The 23,183-nt window shown below is 49.9% G+C and overlaps 1 long non-coding RNA gene across 13 annotated transcripts in view; it reads right to left on the bottom strand.

Moving 5' to 3' along the window:
- Nucleotides 1-3,793: 3,793 nt before the first annotated feature.
- LOC121076989 overlaps nucleotides 3,794-23,183 on the bottom strand; it is a 110,962-nt gene continuing 91,572 nt past the window's right edge. For 11 of the 13 annotated variants that reach the window (XR_005823838.1, XR_005823846.1, XR_005823839.1 and 8 more), the window contains 4 exons: nucleotides 18,401-18,547; nucleotides 15,202-15,459; nucleotides 14,738-14,827; nucleotides 3,794-12,600 (listed from right to left, as the gene is read on the bottom strand). This is a non-coding gene — a long non-coding RNA (uncharacterized LOC121076989). The remainder of the gene's footprint in view (nucleotides 12,601-14,737; nucleotides 14,828-15,201; nucleotides 15,460-18,400; nucleotides 18,548-23,183) is intronic. The other 2 variants (XR_005823850.1, XR_005823843.1) reach the window with 2 other exon arrangements.

Consider the following 23,183-nt stretch of genomic DNA (forward strand, 5'->3'; position numbering starts at 1 on the left):
CACAAGAGGGCAGTTTGCAAACATCTGCACAGACAGTTAAATAAACATACAGGTCGGAGTGTCCTGCCTGCGATCCTCTGCGTAACAGGAACAGATCCGGAGTGACCTGGGAATGTGGCCCAAGTGCAAATGCCGTCCCTTCCCTCCGTACAGCCCCGGCACCCTGGGGAGCCCATGGACCTGGTCTGCAGGCTGAGGGGCTCTGTGTGGCGCTGCCGGATGGCTGGCTTCTCAAACAGCCAACAGATGTGGGGTTGGATGTGCTTTCCTGGCAGCCATCGTAAGTGGCCAGTGTTTAGAAAGCAATGGCCATGCCTTTGCACTTTGGAAAGCAGGAAAATCTCCTGGACAGGGAGGACTTCAAATCATTATTTTCTTTGTTGTTTTATCACACTATGTCTAGACATGTCCACTGCCCATGTCCTGAGGTCCAGCTCCAAAATACACCTGGTGGTTTCAGGCGGTATTTTATAAGGAGGCCTGTCCAAGTATGCAAAATATTTAATAGCCTAGAACTCTCCTGCATTTTAACCCGCCTTTCTCTTGCAGCCCCTTCTTTACTGTACCCGCCACAGAATGGAGGGAATGCTGCCTTTATGCCATTGCTATTATGTTAATTCAGTTAGATTTCAGAATTTACTGCCTATGCTAATAGTATCACCTCCCCCTTCTCCCCCGAATTCTGTCTGGTTTTGACCAATACATCTACTCGCACCAGTTTGGGGCATGCCCACTGTGGGAATGCATTTTTTTTGCCAGTGTAGAATTTCCCCTGGAAGAATCTTTTTGAGTGGCTGCCTTCCCACCACAATTCGTGCAGATGCTTTTCTCCACCCCATCCCAAACACTGACTCCCTCTCTCCTTGTGGTTTCCTGGACTGCATGGTCGCTGTACCAGCTCCCAGTATACCGTGACTGAGGAAATGGAAAGGAAAAAGCAGTTTAGAGCAAAACCAGATGGTATCAGTTTAATATGAGCAAACTCCTGGAGCATGCAAAGAAGCACAGGGGATGGTGAATTCCTCCTGCAGCTGAGAGGCAGCCATGTCAGAGCAGATAGCAGTACTTTTACCTACCATGTGTATGAAAACAAAGAAATGAATGATTAGAAAGTAATGACAAATTCATGCCCACACAGATTGGTGGGAGGACCACCACAGAAGTTCTGGATGCTGGGACTAAGAAGTAAACAGGATTGCTGAGCTAGTGGCAGACACATTTCGCAGGAGCTGCGGCCCCTCAGCGGCTGCGGGAGCCGAGGTGCTCACGGTGCTGGGCAATGCCAAGAGCCACAGGCGCTGCCTCGGCATGCAAGGCTGGAGAGGTGCTGCGTGTGCGGGGCTGTGGAGAGGAGAGCAAGGGGCAGTTGACTCACATATCTGCATGCAGTCCGTAATGTGAAGAACCAAGCCGGTAACAGAAAGCTCTTAGATCTAGCAGGCAAAACCACATCTCAATCTAATGACTGTAAGCTGAAGCAGGCGAAATATAAACTGGAAATAAAGCATATACATTAATAGTTAAATCTTGGCAGAGTTAACTGAGTGCTGAAGGAGCTGTGCCATCATTGGCCATTTAAAAATATGGTTTGGACAGCTTGTTTCCTTTGCTGGTTTACCCAGGTACTGATTCCAAAGCAGGAATTAGTTCTGGTCCTGCAGTGGGGTGGGAGACACCACGTCGGTTCTTCACTGCCTGCTGCAGTGCCCTGGGGGCTCCGGGACATATTGCTGGGTTTGTGCTTGAAGGGGCAATACAAGTGACAGAAGTGCTGAAGGAGATCTTGGGCTGAAAGCTTTATCCAGGGTTCCAGTCCTGGTCGGGGGGGGCTGTTCCTGGGAAGTAGGTGAGCTGAGGTTACCTGCGCACCAGTGTTTTGCAGGCTGAGGAAGTCACTGACAGGATAACATCATACCTGGGCTCAGCTCCTCCTTGAAACACTTCTGTTTGCAGCTAAAATTTTCCATGGCAAGCCTTTTCCTGAAGATGCATTTAATTCAGATCTTTGATTAACCTCCTTTCAACTACTTCTGAGTTATGGAATGAGTGGAAAAATACTTGCATGTTAGAAATTACTAGTGTTAAAAATAACTCTAACCACAGGAAAAATAGCTACATATTTTTAAGCTTAACCAGGCTTTCGTCCTCATGTGGTCTAACTTTTTCCCCGGAAACAAACATTTGCAAACACAATAGCAATGCTTTTGAGTATGCTCAGATGGTATAGGCTAGGCCTGGAGAAGGGAAGGGAAGGGAAGGGAAGGGAAGGGAAGGGAAGGGAAGGGAAGGGAAGGGAAGGGAAGGGAAGGGAAGGGAAGGGAAGGGAAGGGAAGGGAAGGGAAGGGAAGGGAAGGGAAGGGAAGGGAAGGGAAGGGAAGGGAAGGGAAGGGAAGGGAAGGGAAGGGAAGGGAAGGGAAGGGAAGGGACCAAAGCAACTGCAGTCTAATTCTACCACCTCCCTCAACCTTGCCACGAGGTGATCTGTAGATGTCATTTGTACAATAGAAAAAGGCTGAAAAGGGGGTTGTGACATCAGAGGGAGACCTAAAAAAGGGTGGAGGCGTATCAGGAGGGGGAAGCCAAAAGGAAGCAGCCGTCCATAATAAGAGTTAGGAGACACATGGCAGAGGGGGGAAAAAAAAAAAAAAAAGAAGAAAAAAAAGGAAGGCCTGAAAAAGATGGCAAGGAGGTCCCCAAAGGGGAAAGGTTGGCTGGAGGGCATATGGAGGCCAAAAAGGCAAGGAAGCCCCAAAGGGGATTTGGGAATCCAGGTAGATGGGAGGGCTTAAGGGGCTTAAGGGCAGCCGAAAAGGAGCTGGACACTGGAAGACAGTGAGAGGCTGGAGGGGAATGGGGAGGCCAGAGGAATGCAGTGCTGGAAGGGAAGTGGTAACCCTGTCTGTGAGCTGGAGGTGAGACAGACAGGGAGTGACTGAAAGAGAGCGGGAGGTCAAAAGAGAGGGGGAGGCCCAAAGGGGAGGCCAAGAGGGCAAGGCGCCCCAAGAGGGGGCATTCTGCAATGAGACCGGGGGTGTGCGATACCCAAGGGCTGCTGGAGGCTGGGGCAGGTGGGGACTGAGGGGAGCGGGAGGCCCAGGGCACAGAGAGACTGACCCCAAGGAGGGGTGGGATGCCAGGGCAGATGGAGCCTGGCAGGTGGGAGGATGGGGCAGGAGGAATTCTAAGGAAACGGGAAGCTGGGGCAGGACGAGGCCCAGCAGATGGAGGCCGGGTGCGGGGAGGCTGGGGGAGTCGCGGATGTGCGGGATGCAGGGCAGGGGGGGCCGGCAGGGCCCCGGGGACATCAGGGCAGGAGGACGTGGGGGTGGCTGGGTGCGAGCGTGCAGCGGGGACAGGGGGGCGCGGGGTGACGGGAGACCGAGGGGGGTCCATGGGCAGGGGGCGCTGTGCCGGGGGTGCGGTCAGCACCCCCCGTCAGTACCGGCGCCGCCCGGCAGGGGTCGCCCTCGCCCCGCGCTACCGCGGCCCCGACATGGCGGCGGCTCCTCCCCGCGGCGGCCGGGGCGCGGCGCTGCGGAGGGCCCCGCGGAACCTTTGTTCTCCGGAGCCCCCGCGGCCCCCCCGCCGCCGCCGCCCGGCCTTGCCCAGCGCTGCGGCCGCGCCACCGCCCGCGGCGGGCGGGAGGAGCCGGCACCGCCGCGGCCACGGAGGGCGGGAGGCGGCTGAGGGGCTGGTGCCCGGGGAGGGGCTGCCGCAGCGCTCGGCAACGCGGCGGCGGCGCCGGTTCCGTGAGCGTTCCCGGCCGTTTGGCAGCGAGGCTCCGGCACCGGGGACACGCTCGGGCCCCGAGGCCGCGTCGGGATGCCCGGGACGGGCCCGTCCCGGGGGTGCGGAAGCGCCGCAGAGCCCGGCGGGCGGCGGGGGGAGGAGGTCCTGGCCCGGCGGCACGCGGAGTCTCTGCAGCACCCGGCTGGGTTCATGAAAGGGAAAACAGGAACGGGGGCTGCGCTTGTAGAATTCTAATGAGCCTTAAAGGTTATTGCTCTGCATTTCTAGTGATAATTTCCAATTCTCTGTGTTCGTAGGAAACTGGCACCTCAGGTCTAATCGCATTTGGGTACTGTCTAGGGCACACGCTGTATGTTTGGCTGGTGAGGAATATCAACAAACATAAATTATCGGCAGCATGGTCAGAGTCTACAGGGGAGAAATAACAAACAGGAGAGTCTTGCATGGCTTTGCATTCTACAATGAAAATGATCTCATTATCCTTTCCAGGGACTCAGCCAGCTACTTGAAAAATATTTATTAAAAAAAAACATTGCAGCTCCTGGGAGGGTCCCCTCCAGGGCAGGGAAAAATAAAAATAGAGACTAGGAGGAAACAGCTGCAGTGGCAAAAATAGGTGGGAACCTGGCCTGCTGCATCTCCAGTACCTGCCAAGAGCCCAAGCCAAATCCTGGAGCAGACAGAAGCGCTCTGTGCCTCCTTCGTCCCTCCAGGCCCCTTGCCTTCCTCTGCACAACTGGCAGGGAGGGATGTCTGGGCAGCTGGTGGTGCACGGGGGGCACCCACCCATCCCAGTCACACGTGGCCAACCATGGATGTTCCTATTGCCCAAACACCTGGTACTGCTACTCACCCCTGGCACAAGGCAGCAGATCCTGCCCGGGAGCTTCGCTGAGAGTGCACAGGCCTCTGCCGCCTCTGTCTTTCCAGTTCCCTGGTGGGGACAGGCCCAGTGTCACAGAAGCAGACTCACTGCAGTTGGCAGGGGCCTCTTGATATCTTGCAGTCCAATGCCCCTGCCCAGCTTTGTCAATTTCCTCCTGAACCAGCAGCAATGGCAATGGCAGGTAGGAAAAGATAAGGGGAAAATGGGGTTGAGGAGAGACAGAAAGAGGGAGCTGCGTAAGTAGAAAAGGTTCTTGTGGTTGCGGACCACAGGGAGAACCTGAAACAAAAAGAGGGGAAGGTGGGTATAGGATTGCGGAAACGGGCAGAAAGAGGATCCTCATGACTTTCTTTTCCTTATGGTTAACCTTCATTCTGGCCAAAAAAGAAATGAGTATTCTAAGATACAGAAAAGATAAAACATCAAAACCAGGAGAAACAAAGTTGAGAACGTACTACAGTTTTATAAACTTTCTTTAGCCCTATTGCCACAGCAATAATCAGAGACAAAAATTCAGTAAGAGTGATGCAAAGGGATTGATGGCCAAGGGAGGAAGTAGTGCATTTACCATCTCCATGTCTTCAAGTCCAGCTGAATGCACTTCTGAAGCTGCCTTTGTCAAACAAGTTATTGAATGCAGCAGTAACATGGTGAAATTTTCTTGACTGCTCGTACAGAAGGTCAGACTCCTGATCCCTTCCTGATCAGTCTGTGAATCCACAGAAAGAAAACATGAAGAAGCACTAAGAGAACATGCCATTATTTGTGTTCATTGATAGTGACTTGACTTCAGCATTTATCTGCATTCATTGGTTAGGTGTGCTTGTGCTGAATGGTGAAAGGTTGGTGACAGCCAACAAGCTGAGCTCTTGAGCAATTAAGTCAACCTCTCTTCAGCACTGAATCATGCCGTCTGCGTCAGCTGAAGTGCACAGGCCAGCCTTTGTGCCGTGTGGGGCTTTGAGCAGTCTCGTGGCCTGCGTAACAGTGGCCTTTGTACTTGGTATGGGGAATGAAGGTGCTATCTCAGAAGGAATCCTTGCAACAGGAGTGAAAGGGTGACCACATTTAACAGGTGCTTGTTTAGGGACGCTTGCTGTCCAAGTGCAGGGCAAATGTGGGCAGTTCCTAGCTCTTCTGCTTGACCTGAATGTGAGCTTTGTTTCAGCAAAGAGAAGGCTTCTGTGCTCTACCCACAGTGCTGTACGGCCTCTCAGGTGGTGCTGGTACTTGAGAGCAGATGCCTGGAAAAGGACAGGGCTGCACTGTTGTGAGGCTTAACTGATCTTAACTCATAATTTCTTGGTTTTCAGATGTTTAGCAGCTGTCCCTGGTCTTGAAGACATGAGACACAGCCAGGTGGTCTTAACCCTGCTAAAGTTCTGGGGCATTTGCACTTTCTTTCTTACAAGGTTTCACTTGCAGCTCCAGGTGCTGTAGCTCTTCTTCCTCAAGAGTGAGGGCTTGGGACTACACTAGATAAAAGCAGATATAGACAGATAGAGATGGTTCTATGGAAATGTTTGCTCAGTGCCTAGGAGCAATCCAAAGGCAAACTTACTGTTAAGAATTATTATGAAAATAATGGAGAGCAGATCATAGTTATGCCACTGAATAGATCCATAGTGGAAACTGCATTGTGATTACCATATGCAGTTCTGGTCTGCCTCTCAAGAAAAATAAGAGTTGGAAGGGTTTCAGAGAAGAGCAACAAGCGAGATCAAATACAAAGAATATCTTCCATATGAGGAAAAAGTATAAAGTCTCTTTAGCCTGGAGAAGAGATGGCTGAAGGGAAGTATGACAGAGGATTATAAAATCAAGTTTGGCACAAAGAGGTTGACTGCAGTATGAGTACTTATTGTCCCTTCCATATAAGAACCAGCAGCACCTCATAAATTAGCAGGTAACAACTACAAAACAAATAGCATTTTTATATGCCCTATGTTGTGTCAAACTGCTTGGCAAAGGATCCGATGGGTCTCCAAAGTTCATATGCATTCAAAAAGAGATTAAATACTGTCATGAGAGAAAAAAAAATCCACTTACAACGATTAAATACAAGACCTCATTTTTGCTTCTGAAGCCTCCGAGCTGCAGATCGTTGGAGGCTCGCAGAGCAGTACTGCAGTAGCTATGCCCTCTTCTTACACTGCCCAAGATAATAGCTCTTGACCACAATCAGAGACAAGAGTAGGCTAGACAGACTTTCAGCTGACTGCAAAGTTGTAAGTTGTTCTTATTTCCTTTCAGTGCTCCAGGATCATTTGCAAGGAATGACCCTGACAGTATGACCTGTCTCAGTATGTTTCTTCTCCATTTTGTAGAATCATAGAATGGCTTGGGTTGGAAGGGACCTTAAAGATCATGTAACTCCAATCCCCCTGCCATGGACAAGGATGCCACCCACTAGATAAGGTTGGTCCCACCCAGCCTGGCCTTGAAAAGACAATGGACCTTAGTCCATTTCTAAGTCCATTTCTAGTCCGTTTCTAAGGACCTGTATCCAAAAAGTCCAAAATATTGCAGTGGTGTGCTGGTGACCCTACCTCTGCGCTGCCATGCCAGGATACAGGTCAGCCTTCACAGACTAGTCCGCTTTTAAACAAAGCTCACTCCTAGCAGTGGCAGAGCTGGCTGCGATGACAGTGGAAGCGTGTATGTCCCAGCAAACAATTTGCCGTGGCATCAGCCAGCCAACTTCAGCACTAAATCCTGTGCTTTGTTCTCATGGGGAGTCTGATGCTGGGGCCGACAGCAATTATACCTCTGCCCTCAGCACAAGTGGTGGGTGCAGGCCCTGGGACCGGGCACCCAGGCCTGGCCTGCTGAGCGCTAAGGCTCCCAGCAGCATTCAAAGCTGCCCAGCAACTGCCTCAGGGGGCTCAGCCACTCCAGAGGGTCTCAGGGAAGCAAGGCACTGCGACCTCCAGCCAGGAAGTCAGCGGCTCCCACGTCTGTGATACACAGGCTTCCGCTCAGCCCACCTCAGCCTGTGGAGTCTGGAACCACAAGGTCCTGTCTGTAACTTAACAGAGAGGCAGCCTCACATTGAGCTGCATGTACCTGGGGGGACATAAAGCAGGAGAGACCATGCTGGTCTACTGGTGCTCCCCAGAGGGAAGGCGTGGAACTCAGAGGCACCTTGTTTTGCCGCAGGCATTGGAGCTGCGCAGCAGCCACTCACCTGCATTGAATGAGGCTGTCTCAGTCAGCAGGCTTCTGAGTTCTGTCCTCTGGAGGAGGTCAGACCAAGGCATGATGCTTAAAAATAGTGAGGAGGCATGCAGTGTAAAGAGAGACGCACCAACGAGGAAACTGCAGTAGCTCCCCGCAGCCATTCCAGCTCCAACACTGGTGGCTCCCATAGACTGATTTGCAGCAGCATTTGCTGCTTTGAGCTCTTACCTGCTTCTGACACCAGCAACTATTTGGTAGTTTTCCAGCAGGCTGTGGGTTTACCAGAAGTGTGCAAGCATGCTACTCTTTTGATCATCTGGAGTTCTGTTTTTTTGCTGCAGCAACTGGTATCTGTCAGGAGCTGGTATAAGAACCTACAATAAGCTGCAGAGAACAAGATGGAGCAAAGTGGATTCGTGGTCAGTGCAAAACAGCATTGTTGTTTCTGCAGCACACAGAACTGGCCTCTGCCTGATTTCTGTCACATTTCTCATCTTCATGTGGAATTTGTCTGGGCAGTTACCATGCCCACAAGGGACCTTCAAATGAATGAAATGAATGACTTTTTCGTATTACAGGACATGATTCCAAATACCCCAGTGCATATGTACTTGCTGGATTCCAAGAATCAATTACCAAATTGCACTGTCTCATTCTAAAGCAAGCTACCAGTGGAGAAACTGAAAACAAGATTTTTGTAGCTATACTGAAATGTCACAGTTGATTTTAAGCCTCTTAGACAGTATAATATTGAATGCAAGTTCCTGCTGAGGGCTATCGACTTCAGTATGTGCCAAGCTGCAGGGAACACCCTGTGCCATGCCTGCATGTGTCAGAGTGCTTTCCTCCACCAGCAGTGTGACTTAGATCAGAGACCAGCTTCCTGGGATTTCCCATCATCAGCCTTTAAGATCGCCATCCAGAAGAAGGGATCTGTGCAGCCACAAGATGAAATGCACTAGGAAACAGCATCATCTTCAAAACATGCAAAGGGATTAGCAGTCTGAAAACAGCAACATGCTGCCCTCTGTTCGGGGTGGAGGCATGCTGCCTGCGGGGGCCTTGGGGATGGAGAAGGCTAGCCCTTCAGATGTCACTCTTCCAGGTCAGGTGTGCTTGTAAGTACACACTCTGTCAGAGTAAGTGCACATTCTTGTACTGTAAATCCTAAACTGACTTTCTCAAAGCACCTGCTGTCATGCAGCCATGGTGCTAGGGAATGTCTTCATGGTGGAATGGAAGGATATACCTTAAATATCTGTAATTAAGAACACTGGTGTTCTGGTACTGTAGTACCACAGCAAGCCAGAGATTATTCACAACCCTTGTACATTAGAGCAGCAGGCAGTATTCAGTGTTGCAGCCATGTTTTGGCAACACTGATGCATGCCATGCAATGTCTGAATAAAAAGCATAATTTCTGGTAATGTAAAACATATTGTCCCCAGTCTGCTCTGTACTCTTGTCCCTTCTCATGCCTGCCTTCTTCCACAACTGCTCCAGCGTGTCAGAGTTCCATAAAAAATCCCAATATATGGAACCGATGGAGCACATCGTAGATTTTTTCAAAGCATCCAGATGGGTGCCTCTTCATTTTGTAAAGCCCTTTCCTACAGCTCTCCCAGCTGCCAACACCAGGAATACAAGACTGAGAATCTAAGATAATTTCCCTTGGCACCACATAGAAGAGTTGATCAGCACACAATATGGGCAGGCCACCAGAGCAGCTCTTGCAGGTGATCTGCTTGGTACTATTCCTTTTGTCATCTCATGAAGTGCCTTTGCTTTGCCACACACTTCCTATTCTGCTGCACACAGCTCTCTGCAGTGGTCTAGCAGTCACAAATCCTCCGTATTCTTATCACGCAGTGATTCCCCTACATCATTCTTTTTGTGTACCTTCCACTGCAAAAAAAAGAAGAGGCCAATACTAAGCTGCAGTGAATGTTCATCCAGCATTTCCCTTTCCTTTCCCTGTTAGATCATCCTGTTTAATGGTAACCAGTCAAAGATCATATTAGAAGCATGATTTTAACAAGGGCAGCTCTGTCCAGGCCTCTTCCACATAGTAACCTAGAACTCAGTGAGCAGAAGAGGTCTCTGCTCTAGTTTGGAAATCCTCCCCTATTTCTGGAGTTTGTTAGTACAGTGTCAAAATTATGGACTACAACACTTTCCATTCCTTTATTTCACTCTGAATTAAAAACCACCTACTGAAGACTCACTTCAAAAAACAGCCAGGCAATTTCTAATATTGAGCAAAATGCCTGAAGAATAAATTGCTCCTATCAGAAATAAAGCATTTTAGTTCTGCCACAAGCAGGGCAATCTGCACTCTTAAGTCTCTCCAAAGGCAACTCCATCTTTCCTGCTTTCCTCTCATTTTCTTTTGATGCACAAAGCCTGCATACTGCAGTGATGTGATTGGATTCAGCTTTGGAACAGTGTAATTGTAAATATTCATTGGTATCCAAGCTAGTTTTCCCAAGTCTCTCTTAAAGACTGCAGCTATACAAACAGCTGTGGCTCTGCATTAACCTCATTTCTCCGTAGCCCAAAAGACTGCTCCTTCAGAGGCTACACAGAGAGAAACCAGCCTTGCAGACCATTTTAGTCAATGCTTTATCATTTCCTTTATTTCCTCTAACATCTGTGTTGTAGAACTGGCTCTTAGGCCCAGGTACCTGTTGGGGTTCTTCTCCAGTGTCTACACAGATGACAGAGTTCACCTTCCCATGTCACTCACAGTTCCCACTGGCTATTTTGGCTGTCTGTGTCTAGCCCCTTTACGCCACCAGCAGTGTTGGGATGTCTACGTCTATGTGAGCTGCCCTGTGTTCTGGTATATGGTATATGTGTGCTCATTCCACCATCCTGCTGAGGACCTATGGTCCAAGTGGGTGCTCCTAAGTACTAACATGGCTGCTATTCCATAGACAGGGTGAGGCTGTGTGGGTAGGCAACATCTCACTAAGAATTGCACCCTTGCTAGGTACTGAGAAGAAAGCAGATAAGTCAACTGCTGATATCCAGTCAATTCTACTTCTCCAGCTATTAAGTACCATGACTGCACTCAAACACTGGGTAGGCAAAGGGCAGTAGGCTCCTGCAGCTACCAAGGAACAGAGGTGAGACCTTTCCATCAGTCAGACCCACACCTCCATGTTGCCTGGACCAGCCACTGCACAGCAAAACTAAATAGCATCAAGCTGACCTTGCTCTCCAGGTGGTCTCTGACTGATAGCCACGTCCTGCACAACTTACTTGCAAAGCAGCACATGTAGGAAACTGCACACAGCTATTTTACTGAGAATGGAAATTGAATCCAAAAGTTCTGATAGCAAATAGCAAATCTACACTCCCATCTCTGCTTCATCTACTCTTATGTTTACCACCAAGGGTGGAACTGCAGTGCTCAGGCCAAAGCCCGAGGCACAGCAGCACATGTCATACAGATGATGGTATCAGAGCCTTCATCACCCACTGACATCCTCCAGGCTCTGCTTGCTCTCTTCAGCATATGTTAAAGCACATGTTCTGACTACTGAGTAACTTGTGACCAGATATGTAGGTAGTAAAAGGGGCAACATCCAGCTTTTTTCCCACACGCGGGTTCCTGAGTGCTACTCAGCAAACCAGGCACCCGCCAGTGCAGCTGAAGCAGTGCAGATTGCTGGATATATCACTGAAGAGAACAATTTAGAGACCGTCAACTGTGCGGTTCTGGCAGGCAAGCCTGATGTTTACCTGCTTCATTCAGGACTCTGGCACCAGTTCTCAGCCAGCTGCACTGAGGCCTCTGCTCACCCTGCAGAGCACGTCTTTACCCAGGAATGTCCCAGACAGTGACAGTGCGCTGCTTTGGAACATGTGAAAGAGCACCGAGTCATCAGCCCAGCACGTTCAGGTGAGTGCTAAGAGTCCTGTATGAGGAATTGAGTGGATCTAATTACTCGTCCTTCCAGAGGGCTGGAAGGGGACAGACTCCATGCATACAGAATCCCCCAAACCCCTACTCAGGACGGAGAAGAGAACCCTGTTCCCTGAGAAGAGTGTTGAAGGAACATCACTAACGAGGAAGACACATAAAGATGAATTTTCAGGGAAAACAGTAGTGTGTACTCCTCAGCAAGTCTCCTGTGACAAAGCTTGCAGTAGCATAACAATGAGGTGCCAAGAAAGAGGGAAGAGTACTCCCACAAACCAACGCTGCTACCCAGCACAGGAACATGGACAGCACAGCTGGAGATGTGACACCATCTGAAGCACAAAGCTGGGGCTGAGTCTTGTGAAGATCAGGTGAATCACAGTTGGAAATGAGCACCCATCCAAGATTCAAGCACAGTTACTTTTTTAGAAAGAAGAATCACACTGCTAAATGGTATGTTGTTACCACATGAGTGCTGAACAGTGAGGCTCTGAAGAAGGCAGAGTTGAGTTTCAAGGTTTGAGCAAGGTTAGATTTAGGAAATGAGCAAGGCTGGCATGAACCTTGAGAGGATGATAGCCCATCCTCCTGTTCTGAGATGGGAACCTACAAGTGCCCTGTCTTTTGTTTCTGTCCTTTAAGATTTCTCGTGATGCAGAATCCTCTGGCCCCTGGCAGTCTGTTCATGTGCTTTGCTCTCCTCCCCATTAGAAGCTGTTCCTAACCTGAATCTTTCTTGGTGCAGGATACGCCCATTAATTCTTGTGCATGCCTTCATGGACATGGAGAACAGATGGCTTTGTTCCTCTTTCCAAGAGTTTCTGACATGCAGCTGGTGTGATTTTCCTCAGTAATGCTGGAGAAGAAAAAAAAATAAAATCATCCAGATCAGAAACAACAAAAGAAAACCCGTCTGGTGGAACTCACTGCTGTACAAAGAGACAGCAGCTATGAGTGCCCTGTGAGAAAACAGATAAAGTAATGAGGCCTTTCTACAGATAACAGCTCCCAGAGTCAAAACAGCTTTGCAGAGAGCAATGCCCTGTCCTGAGCATGAGACAATCTCTAAATCAGCCTCTGGAGCAAGCTGCTTCAAGCCACCTGCTGTAAATTTCCTACACCTTTCTCTAAGGCTGCTGATGTTGGCTCTGTTAAAGATGTCTTTGTCTAGGCCACATCAGCCTAGACAAACACTGCATCAGATCTCCTCTACTCTTCACACATGCCCGGGATGCTTTGGCAGGGAGGAACTTGGACCATACCTTGAGCTCTAGGTCTGACACGTGACAGGTCCTACAGAGCAATACGTGATGCTCCTGTTGCACCAAATCACTCCAGTGCACGTGATGGACCAAAGCAGATGCTTCAACTGCATACATAAAGACTAGGCTCAGACCAGTCAGGCCTTTGGTTGCTGAGATTCCCCTGCTTGCCATGAGTTTGGATGTTCTCCTAGATGTCTTACCAGCAGGTCAGTGTCTCGTAGCTCAGCCTAGAGATAATACATCACTACATCTCTCTTTCATGGTTCATACTGAAGGACAGGTGCTATGTCTTGCAGCCTCATCTCTTCCTCCTGCTTGTGCCTTTCTGACTCCTGAGAGAGGCTCCTCAGGATGGAGGTCAGGTTCTCAATCTGCTGAAAGATCAGCTCATGACAGAAAACAGGCAGCAGCCCTGCCCAGCAGTCTCTCTGCACATAGTGATGCCAAGCGGTGCTGTGACTGACCTTCAGGGTTGTGTGAGATAGCCATGCAGATCAGCTACACTGCAATGTCATACCCCCCCAAACCTGACACAAGATGCTGAATGTAGGCCAGATCAGCTGACCTGTGGGTGCTAGAAGTTAAAGTGCCTTCTCTCACCATTATGCCAGCCTCTGTCCAGGCACTCTCTTCCACCTGCAGCATAAAGCCATGACTCTTCTCATGGCTTTCAGGGAGGGAATGTGCCAGTGAACTCTCCAGCCTTTGCAACTCTGCAGAACCTGACACCCAGCCTGGAGCACCAGCAGGGCTCCTGGCATGGCTGCACCAGCCTTCCTAGCATGCACTAGGAGCACAGTCCTTCACCGTCAGCTCCATTTTCCAAAGCAGCGAGCACGGTGTTCTTTGGGGCTCCTGCTACAGTGATTTATCCAGGTCATTGTGAGGACAGCTGGCTAACTGAGGTTAACAGCTTTCTCAGTTTCATTTCAAAAAGACATTAGCATGGGGGCTATATTAAACAATGATGTGCCAAATCCTGATTCATTCACCAGGAGAGCTCATGAGCAGGTGGGGGACTTGGCTGACAGGCAGGGCTGTGCTGCTAGCCTTTCCTTAATGGGCAGGACCATAACTCATGCTCCCAGTGCTAAATTACACCTGACACTCCGGGTTGCAGACTCCTGATATGCGCAGCCTGCTACAGGCATCCTGGGACTGTCAGCCCTGGAAGCACAAAGCCCCCAAATCAGCAGATTTATCAGCAGCTGTGTCTGGCTCAAAACCTCACCTCAGCAGCATACACAGAAGGAGAGGCCTGGCTTACAGGCTGCTGGCCTTTCCCAGGTTCCGTTTTCCCCTACATGGCCCTATTCTGGAGAGGCATCCTCTCTCTGTGCTGCCCCATGGCCCCCTGTTCCTGTCCCCAAAACCACTGCCTCTAGAGGCTCTTGAACTTCCAGTTCTGGTCTCCAGTCCCTTGAGTTGCCTGCCTCCTGCTCACTTATTTTACTGTTAGCTTGTGCCAGCAGCCCCAGGCCTGTTTCTGCGCTTTACACTCTGTAAGGTGTATTGTACTCTGCCAGCTGGAAGACCAACCAACTCCTGAGGTCAGCCACTTAGCTCCACCTTAGAGAGCTAACATGCCAGCTGCTGAGGTTCCCTGTGAACATGCAGTGACTTTCCTGAGTGTGTGTAGGTCTTGTCTCCACTCCTTACTGTCTGACCAGTAATTATCTGCCTGGACAGTGGGAGAGGGCCAATTAGGCCACTGTCTGGAGCAGCTACCTCTGCTCTAAGTCCAGCTTGATCTGCAGGGTCCCAGGATGGTAAGAGTGATGGTGGCAACGATGCCACCTTATTCCAGTCTACATTGCTCTTCACAGAAAAGAGAAAAGAGAGCATTCTTGACTTAATGTGCTTAAGAGTTGAAACAGAATAGATTTAAGGACTGTAGCAGCAAGGACAACACAGAACACTGCGTGCCTTTGTCTTGCTTCTCTGTCACTTTCTACCTATCTGTTTCAGGTACTGTTCACCCCGGTATATGAATCACAATGGAAATCAAGAGAACATTTTGCAGTCTAACAAGTATGGTGCTTGCAGTTTTAGCTCCTCTGTACACAGTACTGTGCTGGTCAGATGCACTTTATTCTTCCTTTTCCTCTCTGGCAGTATATACTGGGTCAGGTTGAAGGGACTGTGCAGTTTCAAAAGCATGTAGGAAATGACATGAAATAGTTTTCACTCACCTTTTCCCTTTCTTTCCCTCTTCTACTGTTTGGATTTAGATCTATTTAATGTGATGTTCACTCCATCTCTGCAGTGTGCTGCAGCCATACCCATGCAGCAGCCTCCTGGATCTGGGGATGGCACTGATCTTCCACAGGCTCCTTCTCTTCAGGACAAAATCCTGCAAACTCTCCTCCCCTTCTCTCACCTTTGGGCTGGTTCACTGTGCTGTTCTTTTCCAGGCTCCATTGGAAAGTACTCCAGTGGGAAGTACTGCACTGGAAGAGATGGGAGCAAGGTGATTAAAGACCACAGCGGAAAAGCAGCAAGAGGAAAGGGTCATGAAATATTCTGCAGCCTTGGACTGATGTGCAGCCACACAAGTCAAATGCATAAGGAAAAAACACCAAGAGCTTTGAATTGCTGTTGCAGAGGACAGACGCATTCACAGAGAGTGCTTAAGGGCCTGTGTATGACCAACAGGGCTAGTGCCATCTTGCTGTCTTCCCTCCCGCAAGCTCTCAAGGATATTATCAACATCACATGGATGATGCCATTGCACCAGAGATGTGTCTGTCAGCTGGCACAAGAGCAAAGGAGGAAGTGCTGGTGTGTGTGGGGGAAATACTGAGGAGTGAGTTCTGAGACACTGTGGGGACAGGAAAGTGATTCATACACAAGCAAAAAGATGCGTATGGACCAGAGGAGTTCCTCACTGAGCTTCCTTGGACCACCAGGACTGTGGAGGTAGAAAAGTGCTCCTGGAATGGGACAGTAGCTCTTGGCACAAGTTGTGGGCGATGTGGAGACAAGGGAAAAAGTTTGGCCCCGCTGAAGAAGATGGGAGAAGAGATCAGCAAGGTGTAAGCTGGCATGATGAGAAGGGCTGCTTTGTTTTCAGTCAAACTCTGGCACTCCCTGAAACTACACAAATAACAGAACTGAAAGCAACAGACCAAATTAAAAATATGGTGAAGGGTGACAAGAGGTGACTTAATGTTGGGATGGTTTCCCTACTAACAACAAAAAATACTGGGGCCCTTCTGTCTGGGAGAAGGATGACGGAAAGAAAACATGAGAGAGGTCTGTAAAATTTCAAGTGTCACAGAGAAAGTGACTAAGAAATGATTGGTCATAGTCTCTTCCAATAAAACAACAGAAAATGTCAGGTGACAGGTTCATAAGAAACAAAAAGAAGTGGTTCTGCATCGTGTGTATGGTTAAACAGTGGAACTTGCTGCTATGAGACATTGCAGAAGCCAGATAAAATTGGAGTTACAAAATAGTGTGACAAATTATGGATGAAAAATCCTCAAGGGCTGTTAAACACAAAGACTCCACCTTGGGCTTAAGAACCCCTTAACCAGAGAGGTGGGAGAGCATCCTGGGGCAATATCAAACCTTCCCCTTTTTTGTCTCTTTCTGAGGCATGGGCATAAACTGCTGTCAGACACAGAGCTAGGTGGAGCACTGTTCTGACCCCGAACAGTGTTAGAATTTTATGTACCAGGACTTGATGTAGTGTAATTGGGAATTTTGTAGGATAAAGTTTAGAGATGGTGTGTTGTATCTGTCACTTTCGCACCCAAATCAAGCAGCTAGACTTGTCTGAACTCAGCATCTTCAAATGGAAGGGATGGGGTGGGGTGGGGTGGGATGGGGTGGGGTGGGATGAGGAGGGAGTAAGACAGAATAACTATAAGGAGCAACAGAAGTGTCATTCCTGCCCTGTCATGCTCTCCCCACACAAATCCATACACGGTCACCCATACACATGTGCAGAACAAAATGCAGGCACACACTGATGCACTCACAGATTCATTTGTCCTCCGCCATTCATGCACACAAGCAGAGAAAAGCAAGCAAACTGCCAGCAACCAGCCTTCTCTAGTGGGCAATCTGAAAACAGGCTTGCAACATGCAATTCTGCCCACATGCTGTGCTGTCTCTTCACACACACATACACACTTGGAGAACAAAGGATAAGGATGACTTGGCAGTACAAGGAACAGTATCTAGTTATGCTCCTTCAAATGCTAAGAACATATCTCATTATCACCAAATTAAGGGAAACAAAACGTTTCCACTTTAAACAACAAGGGGACAAAAAACACCCAGATTCTAAAATGCTGCCCTCATTCTGGACAAACCAGCTGTGCTGAGCTCATTCCTGCTATCCAGCATGCTGGGACCTGATACTGCAGTATCAGGACTACCTGGCAGATTTAGTCTTCCAGAACACTGAGAATATTTCACTACCAAGTTTTAAAATAGACATATTTTTTCTGGCTTATGAGGTGCTGAATGAGATTAGAGGCAGGTACCATGGATGACAGACGCAGGTTAAGCAAGTAATCCTACAGTGTGCAGCAGCAGTAGCTGCACAGATTTTTCAGGATCCACTCTCTTCACATCCAAGAATGTGTTTGCCTTGTGGATCTGAATCGCAGCTTGTTGTCAAAATCCATTCACGACTATAGGTGCCCAAGCGGACAGCAGGCAGATAAACCCGTGGCTGAGGAGACATGCGAATAGCGCACACCCCCAAGCCAGATTCATGTGCAGAAGGAATACGCTGTCTGAGCTGTTTGACTCCTGGCAGCTTCTGAAATGCAGGGACTGGAGGAGAGAGCTCTATCAGGGTAGGGGACCAGACACAGCACAGTAAGGACTGGCACAAACACTGCCCAGTAGGCCTTCTGTCAGGTCCACAGAGCAATGAGGGTACTCCCATTGCAAATGTCTGCATGTCCTGGAGCAAATTCAGGGTTTCATCCATGTCATCATAGCTGAACAGCTCTGAACAAGCCTTGTCTCCTGGCTGACTACATGTCGCTGTTACCACCAGCCAGGACAGCACTGTCCTGGGAGGCATGATCTCCCCCTCCTCTTCTCCACCAGCCACCCTCTTTCCTTCTCTCTGAGGAGATCAGCAATAGGATCAACATCCAGGACTTCTGCACATTACAGCAGTCACACCCTCAAATCAAGTTCAATCCAAGCACCTATTTACAGTCGGCAGAGCTGCAGCCAGTCTCCCTAGTTCCCCGGACTTTCCCCTCCTCACTGTGAGTTGACAGACTCCACTTTTGCATCATTAGCCCTTCCTTATGCTGTCATTTAAATGAAAACAGTGGATTACCACCACCGTTGTGGATGCATTAAATAAAGTTCCCAGCCTGGCCCACCGAGCTAGACTGTGCTGGCATCTTCCCCTACCTGCTTCTGAGGTTCCTCTTGCAGCTGGTGGCTGGCCTCCAGGTCCTGGCTGAGCTGCTGGATCCGGCTGCATTTCTGCTCCAGTTCTGCCTGCCTCTCCCTCTGCTTGGTCTGCAGTTGATAGATCCTCTGCTCTTGAGCATCCAGCTATTGACCCGCCCAGGGAAAGAAAGAAAAAATGGAAAAAAAAATCAATTAATACTAAACGGCTTAACAAAACCCTGAACAGCACAGGCCTGATGCTGCTGGGGGTGGGGATTGTCGGGAGGAGACACCCCCCGTGCACAATAGCCGCAAAAACCTGATTTTCTGGGGACAGGAAGCCAATATGGTAGGTGTGATCTGACACCCGCTGCGGCAGCAGTGGTGTCTCTGGATTGGGGAAGGCTGGGAGAGAGCTGCATGAGGTGCTTCAGCTCATGGAGGGGGTGTCAGACAGGCTGGGCCAGGGGGGTAAAGGGCAACCAAGCAAAGCCAGTTATTTTAACTGATGGCTGAATAACCAGCTCCTGATGCAGCTACGTGCTGCAGCTCTGCCGTGTGCTGAGGACCCCACCAGGTGCTTCCTGAGTGGGGTGAAGGGGAAGGGAGCATGGTACCTGCAGCTAGGGTAGGGAACAGCAGCAGGCTCTGAGGGCTTGGCATTTTCACTTCTTGGCATCCCAGCTTCACAGAGTTTACACAGGGAGGGAACAGGAAAGGATCATGAATGTCAACCAAAGAGCAATTAGCATGACAAGGCTCAAGTACTGATCCGCTAGAGCTGATGGGGCTGCTGCAACCCTGCAGTGGAGCGGTTCCCTTCCACTGGCCCTGGTGCTTCTGCCATGGACGTCTCCGAGATGCTGCTCACCCACTCCGGGCACGGCCAGAGTGTGCAGATGTGTGGGTTGATAGCATGGGCTCTGCGTGGCTCCTGCCCCACTTGTGGTGGGGAAGCAAGAGAAAACACTGGCCACATAGCCCCAGAATTGGTCCGCTTGGTGTTTTAAATTCAGCACTAAGAAACACTGCTGCTGGCAGGGGCTGCGCCATGCCTGGCCATAACAAAGGGCCCTATGTACAGTAAAGTGACCATTGCAGGTGAAAAGAACATGCTGCTTTCACTGGTCATGGATGACCAGGAGCAGCCTTGCTTTATGGGGAAATGGACACTCCATAGTTACCTGATCACACTAATGAGATAATGTGCAGGGCACAACCACCACAGACATCTTGCGTCAGACATCAGACTGGACTGAGAACAGTGCCTGTGCCACCATGCAGCAGTGCAGGGACAAGGCTGAACACACACAGAACAGATTTCCAGCAGAGATCTAGTGTATCCTTCCTCCCCCGTCAACAGGTCCCATATAGGCTATATGTGGGCAAAACCATGCGAGTCTCTTCCTAGGGCCAGGAAGAAGAGAGGACCTGAGAGCAACACAGGCACTGCACCGCCCGAGTCTCTGTGCCCTTGCCTCTTGCCCAGACCTGTTTCCCCTGCCCTGTCCCTTGGCTCGCCCCTGAAAGCAGCCCAAGGCTTCTGCTGTTATGTGCAGACACAGCTCACTGGTCTTGAAACCCAGGACAGAAAGCGCAAAACAATGGGCAAGGAGGAGCATTCGAAGCTCCCGTGGCTAGACTGGCCAGCCCTGCAGGACTGGTGTTGCACTGAGCAGGCATCACCTCGGTTGTCATCACCGCAACTTTGATGCACACGACCACAAAACCTGCCGTGGCAGCACCACCTCCACTCCCTGCAGCATGCCTGCCCTTGGCTGCTTTGTACCACGGGTGTGTGGGGAGCTCTCCTAAAGAAACATCTTCTGGAAACTTCCCTGTTCAGGGGCACGTGTCTGTCTGTCCTGCGGCCAGACTGCTGCCCCCAGCCCTCTCCAGGCCCACCCGCCTGCCTGCACCCTGCAGAGCAGCCGAGCACGGTGGTGCCCTGCCAGCACTATGGATGTCCTGCAACATATGCAGCTAGTCAGGGGCCTAATTAATGTTCACTAACTGTCTTACTAAACCTAGAGAGAATTTCGATATTAATTAAATGCTAACTGATTAGTAAAACATATTTACTGAAGACTGTCACCCAGCTGTCAACATTCAATATATACACTAATAATCAATTTGCATATAATTAACATAAAATGACTTTAATGTCTACATTAAAGTTGTATTGAAGACATTGTTATTAGCTCAGTAGCCTGCATTCCTCCAAGCCATGTTCTGGATGCATGTAAACTGTTCAAACCCACACTGAAAAAGGTTATAGCTGTCCAGTGTGATGCACACTGAAAAAAAAAGGAAAACATTTAAATTCGGAGTGGATCTAAGTGTGAGCTCATGTGCTTGCATGCCTGTATGCTGCTATAATAAAGAACATCTTTGTGTTGAACACAGGACACAGCAGTTATGACCACGTGCTCTGAAGAGAGAAGGATGTGCCCAGCTGCGAGGCACCCCTGCAGTGGTCAGCAGCGGACAGGAGCACTGCCTGATTCCCAGATCCCTCTTACTTTGCCTGCAATGACAGCTGGCTTCCATTGCAACATGAGCATACAAGAACCAAGTACTGAAGGCTTTCTGCAAACTCTCTGCTTTGCTTTGGTGCCTGAGATGTCTCAAGGAAGCATCCCTGAGACTGCTGTGTGGTGGTTTCTTCCCATACTTGGCCCAGTGGCTGGCAGACACAGAACACCTGGCCCTTGCTGCTGCCCCATGCCCCCAGCAGCCGCCCTGCAAGGCCGGGTTCCGCACGCGGCCTGGTGGCCAGTGGCGAGGCCAGGGGCCACTCCCCTGCACTGGCCAGGGTGTGGCTGCGCTGACGGGACAGGCAGTGGTGTGTGCAGGGCAGCTTGCGGAGGAGACACCATCCCTTGGCGGGTGGACAGGCACCCACTGGCAGGCACCGTGCCAGACGGCTTCAGACAGCTTGGGGTCACAAAGCTGTGTCTGCATGGCTGATCTGCGATGGGCTGGAGACGGAGAGGAACAGATGCCTCCTCAGCATGCAGGACAAACACGCCTGCCAGATGCAAGGCAGGCGAGTGGGTTTGGGAGGCAGAATAACTCTAGAATGCTCAGTGCTATGTGGCTCCCTACCTGCTTCTCAGCAACAGAAAAGCCTGCGACAAGGGATGTCATATGGCTTCATAAAGCAGTGTCTGCCTTTGGGTCTGAGTTAGCCAAGAGGATGCATCCTGCTCAAAACAGCGCTGCCTGTCTCTGTTCACCTCCTTCACCTGTGTGCCGCTCAGAGACGAGCCCACCTTTCCTTCATCCTCACGAAGTGATTTACTTGCAGCAGGAAAGAAGGTGGTATGTTTAGGGTGAACATCCCCCACCCCCACCCCTCTTCCTCTCATTTAAGTGGAATCAATTGTGCCATTTCTGCTTTGCTTTTCAAAAGCAATTACTTTCATGTCATTTCTACAGACATTCACGGAGAGCGAGAGAGTGAGGGCTTGATTATCCCCCCTCCCATCCCCATCCTGTGGCTTCCGCAGTGGCGGTGAAGTATTAAATTAAATGAGGTGTCTATGGAGCGGCGATGGTTTCAGGTCAGAGGCGCTATGGAAAGCTGTATGCTGCACTGCTCCTGTATATGTAAATGGATATATTAAAACCACTGATGTCAACTTGCAGCACTCATCTCCTCTGCTCTCGGGTGATCAAAGCTGATTGCAGAGGCAATTACTGCAAAGGAAAAGAAAATCACGGCCTCCTGCTCATCCCTGAGCTACCGGAGTTTAATTGCTTAGTGTAGCTGAAGCTGCCTCTCCATCTCCCTGGTGTGTACATGCACACATGTGGGAGCAGTGCGTGCCATGAAACACAGACAGGAATGGACATTTTTGGGGATGGGCAATGAGAAGCACCCCAAGCAGGGGAAGACCACAACATGAAAAATAATGATGCTTAAAAATGAACTAAACCACTACAGCAGGCAGGGCTGTATCTTAGCAAGCCGCTAGATCGATAACATTGGGAGAAAATCAGGGCAGCATAATACATGCCCATAAGCGAGCCTCTTTCTTTCTCTGCTCTTTGGTCCTAGATTCACAGTAAGACTTCTTCAGCCTTTTACAGGCAGTAGCTAATCAGGCTCCCAAATCCTTGTGACAGAGATCAGAATTGAGACCCCCTGTCTTACAGCTGGAATGACCTGAAAGAAAGATAGTGCCTGCCCTGAGAAGTCCCAACTCTTCACCCTATCCTTGCCTTTGTTTTTTACAAGCACTTCCATGTGAGTACCAGCAAAGGCAGAGGACACTTTAAGCACAGTGCTCAACCAAGCCACAGCCAGCAGGATCCCAGGAGCCACCCCGAGCTGTTCAGCCTCGCCGTGTGAGACTGTGGGTAACTCGGTGCTGGCTGGATGTCAGCTGCGGAGGACTGACCTCATGTGCTCTGCATCTAAACACCTTCTGTCAGGGCAGTGTGGAGAGCTGAGTCAGCCAGGTTCCTCCTCATGTCTGCCACCTTACCTGCCTCCCTGTTGCTGCAAACCAGCATCCATTTGTATGCCTGTGTCTGAGCAAGTGACTGCGGGACCTGAACAGTGTGAACAGGCCCTGCCCTGCCCTGCTATTTCCCATTACTGATAGAAATGCTGGTGTGGACCAGTTTCTGATGTTGTACTGTTTTCTAGCAGGACTCATACCCAGCCTAGATACTCCGCAGGTAAACACCCGTGTGCCCCCATTAGCTGTCTCACGCAGACGAGGTCTGCAATGGGAGGGATAAAGGGGCTTGAGACACGCAAGGGGCTAGCGAAGGCTTGAGTCACACAGCC

The sequence above is a fragment of the Cygnus olor genome, chromosome 12 (assembly GCF_009769625.2).
Source record: "Cygnus olor isolate bCygOlo1 chromosome 12, bCygOlo1.pri.v2, whole genome shotgun sequence".
NCBI classification, from domain to species: Eukaryota; Metazoa; Chordata; class Aves; order Anseriformes; family Anatidae; genus Cygnus; species Cygnus olor.